This window comes from Crassostrea angulata, unplaced genomic scaffold, assembly GCF_025612915.1.
Source record: "Crassostrea angulata isolate pt1a10 unplaced genomic scaffold, ASM2561291v2 HiC_scaffold_257, whole genome shotgun sequence".
Taxonomy (NCBI): domain Eukaryota; kingdom Metazoa; phylum Mollusca; class Bivalvia; order Ostreida; family Ostreidae; genus Magallana; species Magallana angulata.
The window spans coordinates 235,758-251,697 of NW_026441810.1; the positions used below are offsets into that span (position 1 = coordinate 235,758).

Genomic DNA, 15,940 nt, shown 5'->3' on the forward strand with positions numbered 1-15,940 from the left:
TCGTGCTCGGTCGATATGCTTTTCTGTGAAGTCGATATATCTATGGATCTACCTCATGAAAGGGCTATATTTGTATAGTATTATATGATATATATTGTATGATAGGATGCAATATTTAATTTTATATTCTTATATTGACTAACATATGAACATATGATTATCATATAATTTTTTAACAGATGATATATGATTTTGTGTCAAAACAGAATCCATGAATATCCAAGATCATAAAGTATGATTTTCATCTAATGTGATAAAGGTGGTCTCATAAAGGTGATGTCTCATAAAGGTGATGCCTCGTCTCGGTGAGCTTTGTAATCTGTGATTACCTATGTTTCTAATTTCAGGAGAAGTCTCCCTTGATAAAGTTCAAAAATGGCGGATAAACAATGTGGGATGCTGTCTTGTCAACAACAGTGAAATTTGACACCTGTATACCCGTATTTCTACCAATTGTCTCAGTCTTCTTTGTTGTGTACATCAGACAGGTAAGAAAATCAAGATAATGGTTTGAAATCATTTTAATAAGATGAACAATAAAAAATATAACATTTACATGTGAGAGTACCTCATGAAAGGACATGTCACATTTTACACACACTCATCATTCACACATTACCATACATTCAGTGCACATTATTAAAACATAGCAATCATTAAATGTAATACAAAATTCACATGATAGGTATAACGAACATTTCATACATGTTAACTACGAGGGTTGTTTAGAAATTATTGAGACATTTTCTCTTATTCTTTTGGGGAAAACAAAAAATCCTTGAAACTTCATCAAAACGTAAATCAGGAATGCATTTTACAAAACAACTAATGACAAAGTCGTAAATATTTTCAGTTTCATGGATTCAATTTAATGAAAAATTTTTATATAAAACCATTTATTTACAACTATTTTGATTTCAATCATATTTTACAGCCATTAGAATAAAATATTGATTAGTTCGTGATTAATTATCATTTATTTAGTTGGTCATAAGTTGTAAGTTCTTTTGTAAAACGCACCCCTGGTATATCAATGTGAAAAGTTTCTTGTCCATGGCATAATTAGATCATTCCTGGTAAGTGGATCAACATGCCCTAGTCCTGTGACTTGGCGCAATCGCAAACTCTTGGCAACATCATTTTAACGCTTCTCATTGCTCTTGTGTTTAAAAGCATTACAAACAAACAGAAATAAGAATTCTTTATTTCTCATCTTTTGTTGTTATTTTAAAATGTTGTCATTTACATTAATATACATTTTCTCTAATTCTTGATTTTTTTGTGGAAAAAAATTTGAGTTATTTCTACCCGAAAGTCAATTTACTGGGAATGTCTACTGTAGTCAGTTTGGAAGTATATTAGAACTGATCACAACAGTTAGTGTGTAAAATGTACTTGTCATTACTATAACCGATTTGGTTGGACTTTTCCGATGCGTCATGTTTAATTCTATCAACTACATCATACATAAACAATTTTTTTTATTGGTGGATTCAGCTTACCGCTGATTGGTTGCTGGTTAACTCAGACTAAATTATGCACGGACAGAACAACAACATATCAGAGAATGAAAAATTTACATGGGTACTCGTGACTGTCGAAATTGGGCTATTTTTTGTATGTGTACACTTGTGATAAAACATACATACGGTACATACATATATAGCTGTAGCTCTGTGTAAAAATTTTGGGTTAGTAAATATAAAGCTATAGTGCATACAATACTTACATGTACAAAAAACTTTACGGCAATTTACTGAGCATAAAAAATACGCTTTTTAAAAAAAGATTTACATCATACCATACCACATTTTGTGCAAATAATCCATTTAAATCATTTAGTTTACAACTGTTAATAATTGTAACTTTACTTGGCCCAAACTTTCTCCCATTAATGATTAAACAACCTTTAACTTGGAAAGCGGATCAAGAGCTGTATTTTTTATGTAAGTAAACAAACCAGTGTACATGTATGGAGCTGGTGACCGGTGGTTCAAAGACAGGTAAAATAAAGAAATCTGTAGTAAATTGTTTGGGGATATTTTAGTATATTTACACCGAAAGTGATAGGGCAACAGAAGAGAAACGAATCGGACACTTGCCTAATGAAGATGCACATATACAAACCCCCTTGCACTCTCCACTTCCTTCTCGTTCTTTCACACCATCGTTCAATTCTTTTATTGACTGTCGATTGCCGATCGAAAAGTGTAGGAATCGATCTATCACTTCACTTCGACTGGCAAGTTAGTAGGTAATACATGTGCATTATGCATTAATGGTATTTACATGAAATGAACGCTTAGCACATGCAATTTTTAAATATTATAAAAAATAACGCCGTACTCTGGACTGTAGCTTGAGGCTATGGTTTAAGGCCCGTTTACAGAGAGAGAGAGTTTTGCACAGAATTTAAACATAGGGGATAGTCGATAATGACTCCATATTGGGGGAAAATGAACTGTTCTGAGAAATCCTTCAGCTATGGCATTGCATAAGCATGTACTGATAACTCCGCCTAAGAAAAGGAATTGACCAATCATAAAGTTTTCACAACGGCGGCGTCTATAATTATTCATGCATGACATTGCTGACAGAAATGATTGTGACGCTATAGAAAAATCCAACCAAAGTTGTTTTGATAATATATAGTTCCTTTTTCTTAATTCTAGATAAGCAATCAGTGAAAATATTATGTTGAACTGAAGCTCTTCATCTCTTGTCATTGTTTAGTTTTTGTCTGAGCAATTACGTGGCCTTAAAAGGTCTTCTTCTGAGATTTCCACGAGTTTGATGTATATTCGCTGCGTCGTTTTGAAGTCAAAATTTAAGGTAAAGTCGTTGTTAAATTTCTATTGTTCTCTAAATTATTTGTAATACAACGGAGCCTCAGTTATCCGGACACTTTCGTTCCCAAGTCCAATCGTCCAGATAAGTGAAGCGTCCGGATATCTGAAATGTGTCTATTGTTGTCTTGAATGATAATGTATTTGTATGTACAATGGCTCCCAGTGTTGATACTAGTTTTTTTTGCCTTTCATACCATATAGCAACACATGCTAGAGTTGTCTGTTGATATGAACGTTTTTATAGATATAAAGAACTCTGCTTTATTTTATTATTTTGTCATGAAATATTAACCGGACATTGATGATAACCGAATCTAGCTAAATTATTTGTGTCCAAGTGTGATATGTGTAAGATACACTGTTGTTCGCAATTTTCCAAATTTTGAAAGTGATTTGGGAAGTCAGTGTGTTTATACAAGCTACTCATGAGGGTCTTGCACGTAAAAAAGGTGTGAAACTTAATTGACAGGGGTAATCTTTTGTACTGAGTAGGGTATCATCAATTTTTACTGTCCAGTTAAATGAAGCAAGATTAGTAGTAAATCAGTGTTTTGTGGTAAAAACAGACTGTCCAGATCCGGAACGCGGAATTCTGGATAAATGAGACAAAATAACATATAAAAAATCTGTTCCCAAATAAAATCGTCCGTAAACTGAAGCGTCCGGTTATCTGGCATCTGGATATCTGAGGCCCCACTGTATATCTGTATTTCAACCCAAACATATTAAGTGAAACGATCAAAAAATAGTTGCAGAAAATAGCAAAATGAACTTATTTAATTTGACTTCTTTTATCATTAGCTGTAAGTCTGCGGAAACTTAGAAAGAAGATGTTCAGGTTTTTTAATCTCCAAGTTCATACTGCGCCGGATACCCCGACCACTGACTTGTTTAACTAAACAAACTATTAAATATTCTTTTAATATTACTTGTTGAGGGTTCTTCAATGTTTATGCCAATTTTCACCAAAATTCATCATTTAGAAGGGGAAATATTCCAGCTGTCTCAATAATTTCCGAAAAACCCTTGTACATACACCCCCTACCCACCTACCCATGATGATCTTCCCCCCCTTTCCACACTTTGCTACTTCCTGTTTAATTTTGGATCTGTTGGGGATTTACGTTAAGTGTCTTTAGACTTTTTATTGTAGAGCTGATATCTTTTAGATCTGTAGAATTTATATTTTAATTATAGTTTTGTTTCATTTAAAGTAATTTTGCCCAATTTTCTGTTGTTTTAGATGATGGACCACTCTACTTCTTTTGACAACAGGTGCCCCTACAGATTCACAAAGTTCCAATGTTGAATGTCCATGACCCTGGTTGAGTGAGTGCACAACTTTATGTATTCTACTTTCAAAATTTCTACTACTAGGAATACATTTTGGATTTGATTTTAATTATAAGTATGCCCTGTTTAGAGATTCTGATTTTTGTGTGCAAGTGTGATATTTAACAAGCATCCGTCTTCTTCTGTCATGCTCAATTCAAAGTCATGAGGCAACACTGAAGGGTACCACTTGTTGTTTTTCAGTCCGCGACAGGAAAAGGAATAAAGTTGGCAGGAATTTCCGCACTGTCTTTGGTAGCAGCTGATGATGGAACTGACAGCAGTTGACATGGCCTGTTTCTTCAAAGGTAAGTCTCCGGAGTAGTGATTTTAGAGTTTTCGTACTCCGTCCTGCATCTAAGCTTTAGGTCCAGAACAAAACTTCTCTGCATGGGTTCTCTCATAGCTTTTGTTCTTCCAGGAAACATGTCACTCCTGAATGGAGACTTAGCAGTCTGTTTTCTTTGAGAGTCAAAGAAGTGGCGCAGGTCTTTGAGTTTTTCAATCATATGCCCTTGCTTTTCAGATGCACCAGAAGCAGCAGCACTATCTCCATCACTGGTGAAATGGGAAATGACAAGTGGACGGTCATCACTTTGCAGCTCAACGATGCATTCCGCAGCCCATCTCTTTTCATCTTCTATGGTGATCTCAGGAGGAATGGTTGCAATGCAGTCTTCATGTCCTAGGCATGTAACTTCCTTTTCCTTGGTTCTAAAATAGGTGCCTTTCTTGCATAGTTTATTGCCACAAAACGCAGCCACACCATTCTTCTTGGTAACATTTTCACTTAAGGTCAGACGACACGTTCCTCAATTTTAGATAACTTTTTCCAGGAAATTGTTAATGGTTTACTACTACTTTGACAAGCCTTCTTGCAAAAAATTAGGGTACCTTCCCAAGCATTTCTTCAAAATACTAGAGTATGCAATTTCCTATATAATCTTCTTGAAAATACACTTGAATTGCTGATATAAAAATAAATTCATCTACACCACAGCGATATTCACTATATTAGAACTACATCTCTGCCGGGGCGGGGCTTTGAACTCACGACCTCTATAACCTATAAACGCTTCTGACAGTGAGCTGCCACGGTTCTAACCACTCGACCATCTAGACATATAACCACATCTAAGTAAATTTTGATCATTTTTAAAGTAATTATAAAATTAATATTTTTTATTGGAACTCTTTATAACGAGGAGATACAAAAAAGATTCTCGAGGAACATGTTGTCTGACCTTAAAGTGTATGTCACTTGTGTGGCAGTTTCCTGATCGCACTGAAGGTGGCATTGTAAAACGAGGCATCTTCATCCGCTCTTATAGGTGTATTGGCAAATCCACATATCTCATTAAGCTCTTGAATGTCCTGATTTATTTTCTTTATGCTGTTTTTGTTCAAATCAGTGATGATTTGGCCTACTGTGTTGCAGGTCTGATGAATGTTGGTGGCTGATGCTGGGTCAATGTTTGTGCCTAGAAGTATACCATGCATATCCTTTGTTGTAAGGCTGGTAGCCAAGTGGCCAACAGCCATGGCAACATTAAGCTGTGCGGCTCTCCGTCCCTTTCCTGATTGACTGACTTCCTCGTAAAGCTTTTCATGGTGACTGGTGTAATGGCACTTCTTACATCAAATGGAAAGGATCCATGCCAGACATTGCTTTTCCTCCCCATGCTGGTTCCAGTCCATTGATTCGTCACAGTTCAGGAATTTCTGTGAGTGCTCTTTAAAAGGATTGTTCCATAGCTTGCAGTTTTTAACTGGGTTTTCTAAAGGAAAAATCTGGTTATTGATATGGTGATAATGACAGGCGGGCAGTTGCCAAAAGGTTACCCTTATTGTACAGAAAATTCCTCCTACAGTTTTCAAGATAGGAAATTGTTCTTTTGCAGATTATTTGGACATATATCAGAGGTGTGCATATTGCTAGGATTTTGATTTATGATAATTTATGAAAGAATACAAGCTGTTAAACTTGGTCATTTTTCGGCAAAACATTGCATGTAGGGTACCCCTATTGTACAGTTAACTCCTCCTATAGTTTTCAAGATATGAATTTGTTCTTTTGCAGATCAATTGGACATATATTAGAGGTGTGCATATTTTGAGTGTTTTGATTTTTGATTATTTATGAAAAAATACCAGCTGTTGAACTTAGTCAGATCAATTGGACATATATATCAGAGGTGTGCATTTTGCTAGGATTTTGATTTCTGACAATTTATGAAAACAGTATGAGCTGTTGAAACAAAATTATGCATATAGGGCACCCCATTTCCCTGGATAGGTAATGTTCATCAATTCAGGGTTGACAAATGGATTATAGATACATGTAATGTCCACACAAAAGAAAACCTGGTTTGCTGTCACATTGACAGCTTTTCTCTTGTTTCATGATGGAGTACTTTGTAAAGTTTGGCATTGGGGTTCGGTGACTCTGCATCCATGTACGAGTCTCCCGACTTCACTTCACTTGACCCGGGTCGCAAAATCTTCATTTAATTGACTGTTTCTGTGATCAGCATCGCTAACTGTATGAAATATTCCATCCTTCTGCTTCTGTACAATGTCCTGAACTCTTCTTTACTCAGCCTACTGATAAGACATAGACACTTGACTGGACTGGTGGTCCCTGTACTCTTCTGGCCCTTGTTGTGAGGAATGTTTCCTTTTTTGTAGATGTCGATGTAGCCATTTGGTCCTTTCTTTGCCATGATTTATATTGAACTGTACACTTGTAGACATTTTCTAAGAATATGATGTTGTGTGTGGAGCAAATTTTTTAAGTATTGTAAACAGATTTTTGAGCATTGGCTCACAGATATCTTGTTTGGCTTATCAGAATCAATAATGAATAAATGTTTATGACATGAACATTTTTTACAAATTTGTCAGTACAAAGCATGTATATTTTAATTAATTTACTAGTATTTCATCAATTTTAGGAGGTTTTCTTAAAACCCAGGTAGAATCTACCCTTATAAGGAAATCAATATAATTTTTGACTCATTATCATTTACATGATACTAATACTAAGAAACAAGTAGTAAACAGACTATTTTATTGATTCCAGACACCAAGACTTGAAGAAAAACATTGTAATAAGAAATGAATGGGTAGGCATTATGTGAATGGCTGAATTCAGGTATGTAACAATTCTCATTTCGTTCTAAAAATATTAGTTTTTAGCTCACCTGAGCTGAAAGCTCAAGTGAGATTTTCTGCTTAAAATTTGTCTGTTGGCGTCGTCATTGAAAACTTTTCACATTTTCATCTTTTTCTCCAGAATCACTGGGCCGATTTCAACCAAACTTGGTAATCACTTGGTAACCATCGTAAGATGAATCGCAGTTGTTCATGCGCGTATTGTGTGACCATGAGTCTGTTGCTTAGCATGTCTCATGTTATCTTGCAACGTTTTACTATCATTGCTCGACTTATCAGTAATATGCCATGCTTTGCCACTAGTATTTATACCTTGTATAAGCATCTCTGTTTCAGACCACAATTCAACAGCTATACTCTGTCCCGAGTTTTTGCTTCCAGCACTTTTTGCTTGATATTTGGATAATCATAAATACCTTTGTGCTCAAACTACTTTCATCCACTAATATGAAAAATGTCCAAATTATCTGTTTTGAAACGCCCCCTCTACCGCTTTAGGTTTCAATACACATCCAAAATTTGAAAGTCTATTAGAATTTTGCATTGTTTCAGCCATTAAGAAGCCGGCATGATAATGTTGAAAAATTGCGCGAGTTATCCCGAGTACTTCCGAATGGAGAAAAGATGTAAACTTTTCCCATTATAAATCTCCGTAAGAAATTTGTTTTCATTCCTGTGAACTTTTATGAGTGAAAAATGATAATTGTTCAATGAAGATATTTTGGATATATTCCCTTTTATCGATTTCAACTGTATTTTTTTCACAGGTATAAGTATTTTTCTTAAAAATCATCAAAAGGTGATGGAATCAATAACTTGGGAAAGACTATAGTTTACATATATTGCATGATGGTGAGTGAAATATGAAGATTTATTTCTCCAAGAAAAATCATATTTTTTCCAGGGCACTGCCGCAGGAAATTTGTTTTTCTTGGGGAATAAGTCTTCATATTCCCTGAACATTAATGCAATAATGAACAAGGTATGATTATACAAAATACGTTGATTTCTAAAAATTGTTTTATTTCCTCTGTTACTCTCATTTTTCTTTCGCTTGCTTAGATTGTGCGAATTTCATACAAATACTTTTTAGCTCACTGAGACGATGTCAGGGGGAGCTTATGCTATACCCTTGGGCGTCGGCGTCCAAAGTTTTTGTTGCAGGTGCCCTTTGATAGCAATATCTAAGTTACTGCAGGTCCGTACTTCACCAAACTTGCATGGATGGTGTGTCTTATGATACTGATGCACCAGACAGGCTTGAGTGCTGAATCTGAGCTACAGGTTTCGGATGCTGGAGGAGGTTAAGGTTTTTGGAGCAGGTTAAAGTTTTTGTTGCAGGTGCCCTTTGATAGCAATATCTAAGTTACTGCTAGTCTGTACTTCACCAAACTTGCATTGATGGTGTGTCTTATGATACTGATGCACCAGACAGGCTTGGGTGCTGAATCTGAGCTATAGGTTACAGATGCTGAAGGAGGTTAAGGTTTTTAGAGCTGGTTAAAGTTTTTGTTGCAGGTGCCCTCTGATGATTATATCTTAGTAACTAATTGTCCTAACTTCACCAGACTTCCATGGATGGTGCGTCTTATGATACTGATGCACCAGACAGGCTTGAATGCTGAATCTGACCCATAGGTTTCGGATGCTGGGGAGGTTAAGGTTTTTAGAGCTGGTTAAAGTTTTTGAAACAGGTGCCCTCTGATGATCATATCTTAGTTATTACTTGTCCTAACTACACCAGACTTCCATGGATGGTGCGTTTTATTATACTGATGCACCTGACGGGCTTGAATGCTATGTCTAAGCCGTAGGTCTCAGATGCTGGATATGGTTAAGTTTTTTGGAACAGGTCACGTGTAATAGATATTGTTATACTTTCATGTTAAATACTTAAATCTGATTGGTTAAGACGCAGTTAATAATATTTTCTATTACCCTCAGCGTTAGCAACGCACTTAGCAACGGGTAACATTAAAAAATGTTACATGCGCGAAAATTATGCGCGTACGGTTCGCTGTAGAATTCACGTTATTCCTATATAAAAGCAGTAAAATTTTCTTAAAAATTAAGACATTCAGTATAACAAAATAAATAGTGCCTGTTTGGGAGGATAACAGTTGAAATTGACACCCCTCGAAAACCATTGTCAACCTCCGCTTTGCGTCGGTTGACAATAGTTTTCTCGGGGTGTCAATTTCAACTGTTACCCTCCCAAACAGGCACTATTTATATAATATCGTATCATACGATATTGTATTATATGATATTGGTTTATAATATGATATATTATCACATGAAATTGTATTGTATGATATTGTAAAATATATGGGTCGTTATCAAAATATGCAGACTTTTGAAAAATGTAAAACATGAGAAAATTATTGCAGAAAAAATTACTTTGATTGCAAAAAACACATTTAACAAACAATGAAGTATAACATCTAAAAATTTGCAAACATTGGAATCTACCATTTAGTTGATAATTAGACTAAAATATAATGAACTGTGAAAATTTTGTCAGTGGTGTAACAGGCATATAGTATAGGAAAAAATTCTTAAATATAATAAAATAATTCTTTTAAAATGATGGACATAAAGTTTATATCAACAAACTTCATTTAAAGTTATCAGAATTAGATAACAGAAAATATTTGACACATTTACATAGTGACCAACATAACATTTGAGACAAAGTCTTGATGTTACTCAACAAATTTTTAATTTGAGCATTAAAAAGAACACAACTGGATTTTTCTTTTAATGGAGCATAAAAAAGACATTATTATAACTGCACTGGTGTTTTCAAATATACATGTATCATTGCCAGTTAACTTTATTTGGAGAAAAATGTACATGTTACACCACTGATTATTATGTTTTACCACTGACTTAAAGTTACACCACTGACCTAGCGATAATAAATAAGAGATAAGTGTATTAAATTTTGCAAAATAAACTAATCTCTATTTTTGATTGCATTTAAAACATGATAAATTTGATCTTGAATAAAAGTTTTCGTACCTCATTTTTTCATAATCTGAAGATAGACACACTGTTACACCACTTATAATCAGTGTTACACCACTGACACAAAAATGGCATGTAGATGTTTTTTTTTACATGAATTCACTCATTCTTTAATGTTATATTTCATACTATTGGCATCCACACACTTTTATCCACCTTGTACCGAGTTCGAACTTTCTTTGGCTCATCAATCTCACAAACAACATCGTCAATACTATACCAGCTCATATCAATCATACATTTTGGATTATAAAATTGAAATTTCTCCAATTTTCTCCAAAATCTATGCATACAACTCATATACACTTCCTCTTTGTTTATATATGTTTTTTGAAGCTCAGCTAGCATTTGTTACCTTTTAGCATTTGAAAGATTTTAGTATAACATAATAGGGAACGTGAAATGTCAGTGGAATAACATATCTTATAATACACTATAAATTTGATTTTTTAATAAAAAATAAAATGTGGATTATTTCATTTCTTTATCAGAATAAATTTGTTTTTACTTCTATTTTTTAATCAAGTATTTAAATGGGTAAAACATAATTAGAGCATACAAAATGTCAATGGTGTTTCAAATAATGTCAATGGTGTAACAGGTCTCATTTTCCAGATTAAGAAAACATAATTGCAATTAAATTTTCAAGCTTTCTTTATTGTGACAGTGTCCAACTTGCAAAATTGATAAATAGGAATTGTTCAAAATGCTCAAAATATAAATGAAATGGAAGAAAAAGTAAAATAATTAAATAATGTCATGTGGTGTAACAGTTTTGTCAGTGGTGTAACAACAATTTTTGGTTACACCACTGACTGTTATACCACTGATGTATCCATAGTAAATGTAGCAGTATGACCCAAGAGAACAGCTACTACACAAAGCTACATAGCCTATGTTATAATGTGATAAACATTCATCATTTATGTGAAAAACTTTTTTGTTCTTTCATAATAGAAAACCCTAAATAGCACGTTATCCCACTGACACAGTTTACATTGTATTTTTCTGAGCATACTAACATTTTCTGCCATATTTTTTATTACAATGATGTCATCACTGATACATTTATCTTTTTAGTAGCAGGGAATGATGTCACTATGATCTGAGGGATTCCAATTGTAGTACAATATTATTTACTTGATGTATTTTAAGATATTTTTATTTAATTTGCCTTGTAACACCAATGACAAAAATTTTTTGTACAAGCATATATCTCATCAAATTCATTGTTTATAAAAGAGAAATTGTTAAGGAGCATAGCAGAAATTAATATATTAATGTTGTTTTGAAGATTAACGTTGATTTTTGGAATAAAACATCAATATTATTGAAGATATTGTAGGTTAAAGACGTTGGAAAAATTTAATGACAACATAAATTCACTGAAATCTCATAACAAATAATATTTTTTTTATACTTTAAGCAGTAAAATTGTCAATTTATTTGTTCAACAATATAGGTTTAATTTTCTAAAATCCAATGGTACTGTATATATTCCCCAGAACATCATTTTTCCCCCTTGAAATTGACACTGACGCAAAAGGCTGCATATTTTGATAATGACCCATATATGTATCATATGATACAATATGTATAATATAATGTTGTATTATATATTTTTCTGTATCACATAATATTGTATCATTTGATATGATACAATGTTGTATTAAATTATATTGTATCATATGATACAATTTCATATTATGTTTCAAAAATGATACAGTATCATACAATATCATACTATATAATACAATATAATATCATATGTTTTAATGTTATGATGTATTATTTAATATGATATTGTTATGTAATACTATATTGTTTTATATATTATGATATTGTATTATGTGATCAGATACAATAACTTAAAACACAATACAATGTCATACCATACGTTACATTATCATATCTCATTATTGTTTATGATGGTATTTTATTGTATTATATGATATATGTTGTAAATATGATAGGATGCAATATTTAATTTTATATTATTGTATTGATTAACAGATGAACACATGATTATTATACAATTTTTAAACAGATGATATACGATATTGTGTCAAAACAGAATCCATGAATATCCAAGATCATAAAGTATGATTTTCATTTAATATGATAAAGGTGGTCTCATAAAGGTGAAGTCTCATAAGGGTGATGTCTCGTCTCGGTGAGCTTTGTAATCTGTGATTACCTATGTTTTCAAATGCGATTATTTCGGCAACAGTTTATGATTCATATCTAATTTTATCAGTCGAACGAATATTCAGTCGCTTCTGCACATGCGCCAATTGTGAAAGGCGCTTTAAGGATTGTATGTTAATGATATTTGAATGTACATGTAGATCTAGCGTCTTTGGACACAGACAATTGTGAAATATCAGATCTATCTGAAAATGAATCAGGTAGTAATTCAATTGAATGATATGATACATGTTGCATTTGTCATAGAATCTAATCCAATAGACAGTATATATAAATGCTTGGTAACCGCAATTTAAAAATGATAATAAGGACAGCATATTTATTTTTAGGTTTACAAACCAGCCGCTCGTTTTTTTTAGTTTTTAGTAAAAAAAAAATTGAATTATGAAAGAGGTAATCTTTTTTTTCCCAGATAGCTAATTTTTGGTTCGGGATCAAGATTTCATCTGGTTCTATATTATTAGGTTACATACCACTATTTTTACCACGTGCTCATTGACCACACAAGTAGTTCTATTCTAATTAAAAAATGTATGTTTTTTTTCCAAAAATTCCCAGGGGTGCTAAATGGGCGAATTTGGTGCCTTTAGGGCATGGATGGAAAGAAGAAGGTTGAAAAAAAATACTTGCTAAAAATAATTGGGAAAGTTCATCTTTAAAGGCGCAAAAGGAAGGGTGTAAAGAGGCCAATGTTTACAAATATTCCGAAGTGAAAGTGGATATTGCAGGGTAGAGGTTACTGTAGGGGCCATTTCTCAGCCCCCTCTTGATTGATTTTCCTGTACTTCAGAAATGTTGTTGGACTAATGTTTGTCTGTTATTATGCCAAATTTGAAAAGATTTGAGCTGGTGGAATTTTTTATATGAATTTTTGTTTTAAAAAGGAATAAGAGGGAAAAATAATTGTGGTCTGTGTCCTATCAGGTCAAAAGTGAAATTGCTTATTTGGGGTTCTATCTCCCATTTTTAAGGCGTCGAGCTAATGCTCGGCAGCCTTCTAGCGATCGTCTGGATTGGCAATCGTCCAAAAATTCATGCACTGCACCGCCTTTTAAATGCGCACAAAAAATAAGTTCCTTAAAGTATTGAACGTATTACAAGATTTTTATTCCATTAATTCAATTACATTGTGTACAAAAAATCCAACTTTGCCTCCCTGGTTATTGATAACTCTTTGCATAATATTCAAGAATGGCGGATGAATACAAAAGGTGTAAACATTCACTAAATATTATTTTAGTTTATCGATTACATTTTAATTGGAGACCGTGCCCGATAGAAATAAAATTTGATATGTAAATTTATTTGTTATCGGGCACGGCCTCCAAAATGAATGTAAGCGATAAACGTATCTAGTGATTTTGTTGCAATAAATAAACACGATAATGCAGTCGGTTTGGTCGAGCAAAATATAGCACGTGTTGTGGATTTGTGTGTAAACAACCATATCATAGGTAATCTTGTTTCAAACGGGAATTGAAATAAATAAAAGTATGTTTTATTATTATAATTAGAGACACACTGTAATCAATGTATTCACCTTGAAAAATGTTCAAAGACTGTTTAAAGCAGAAAGAAAATATATTTTTTTTTTAACTTTGAAATTTCTTTGATTTTTGTAACTATGATGAGTTATTGTATTATAAACGCATCACAACCTATTTTATATGGAAATATAGTGATTTTTGTTTTTAAAGAACGCCAAACATAATTCATTTACTTTTTTTATTCTAATATGTATTATTTGATATACGACTATTAGTACAAAAATTCAAACTATTGATTATCATTTCATTTTATCAATCTATATAAAAGAAAATGTCAGCTCGACGCCTTTGTGGCCGTTCCGGCCTTTGATTTAATAAATATCAATTGTTTAAGGTAATTTATGGAGAAATTGGGCCTTTTGTTCAATTATGAAACTTTCATTTCATCAAAATAGAAGAAAAATTGGGGGTGGGAGGTGGATTTATTTTTTATTGTTGGGTGATTAGTATGACCCGCATATGCAAATGAGGTAAGTTGTATTTCTATGTAATCATGCGTTGGCACTATTTCTGTCATCTGCAACTTATATTTCGTGGCTATGGACGAATTTCATGCAAAATACAGAAAAAAAGTGCGCTCGGGCTCTGCTCCTGGTTTGAATGGTAAGTGTCACGTACATCTGGACTGGTGCTAGAAGCATGCAACAACAACAAATATGGTGTTGTATGCTACAAGCATCCAGTACAGAACAAGTGGGTTACAGTGCATGTACATAGAATCAATGACATGCTACAGTACCTGCAATGTTAATTTTTACAAGATAAACGATAGGATAGGATTCATGTATGATAGGATAGGATTCACGCACAATAGAACACTCAGTATACACGCACGATATGATAAGATTGATACACGATAGGAAAGGATAAACGATTTTCATGATAAATGTATAACCGCGTTAAACGATCTTCACGATAAACCTGAATATGGCAGAATTTGAGAAAGAACACGTACAAATCAAGATATACATGCAATTCTTGTTATTAGCAAATGCCCAGTTGTTGTAATCGCTGCATCAATATTATAATGTATTAAAATGACCAGTTAAATTTTCTTAACAAATATTATGAGCTGAAATGATCAATTATTTGTATTGTTAACATTGTTTTCAATAACCCAGCAGATCGCCGCGAACATTTCAGCCTGAGAGCAAATAACACGGACTCAATGAAAATACAACTTTTGCTCTAAATAAATATAAAATCTATCATAAATACATTTATTTCTAAATAAAAAAATCATTAAAATAAATAATATTGCACACACGTTAAAAAATATTAACACAGATGCACATTCCGCGTACGATTTGTTGACATTGTTTTTATTACCGCACACCCAAGCCGATCGCCGGGAACATTTTAGCCCGAGATCAAATTTCACACGGAAAATATAGTGGGTTCAATTAAAATAATACTTTTGTTTTAAGTAAATATTAATTATATAATAATTACTGTTGTTCCTATAAATAATGATGCATGCAAAACGAATTATATTACATACAAGTTAATGTATACAGTCCGCGTATGATTTAATATATTCGATATACAGGTAAACATGTTACCATGTTCCTTAGAACTTGGATAGTTTACAATCATTTTTCACTTCCACTGCTTACAGATATGATTTACATGTACTACTGGTTAATTTGATCTAAAGAATTGAGAATTTAGTATCAGGATAGAATGCTGGATAGGAATTAACATTTTTTGTTTGATAAATGTCTGTATACGGCACACTGATTGACTCGTAACTTTGAAATAACTGTCAGTACTTGCTTATATAAAGGCATAAAACGATTA

The 15,940-nt window shown here is 33.2% G+C and overlaps 1 protein-coding gene and 1 long non-coding RNA gene across 2 annotated transcripts in view; both read left to right on the forward strand.

Annotated features, from left to right (window-relative positions):
* Positions 1-15,940, forward strand: part of LOC128169908 (uncharacterized) — a 319,330-nt gene that overhangs the window by 148,403 nt on the left and 154,987 nt on the right. The gene's annotated exons all lie outside the window — the stretch shown is intronic.
* On the forward strand, positions 398-4,844 carry LOC128169910 (uncharacterized). Its single transcript, XR_008241625.1, has 4 exons — positions 398-488; positions 4,093-4,178; positions 4,386-4,489; positions 4,708-4,844. It is a non-coding gene; the product is annotated as an uncharacterized LOC128169910 (long non-coding RNA).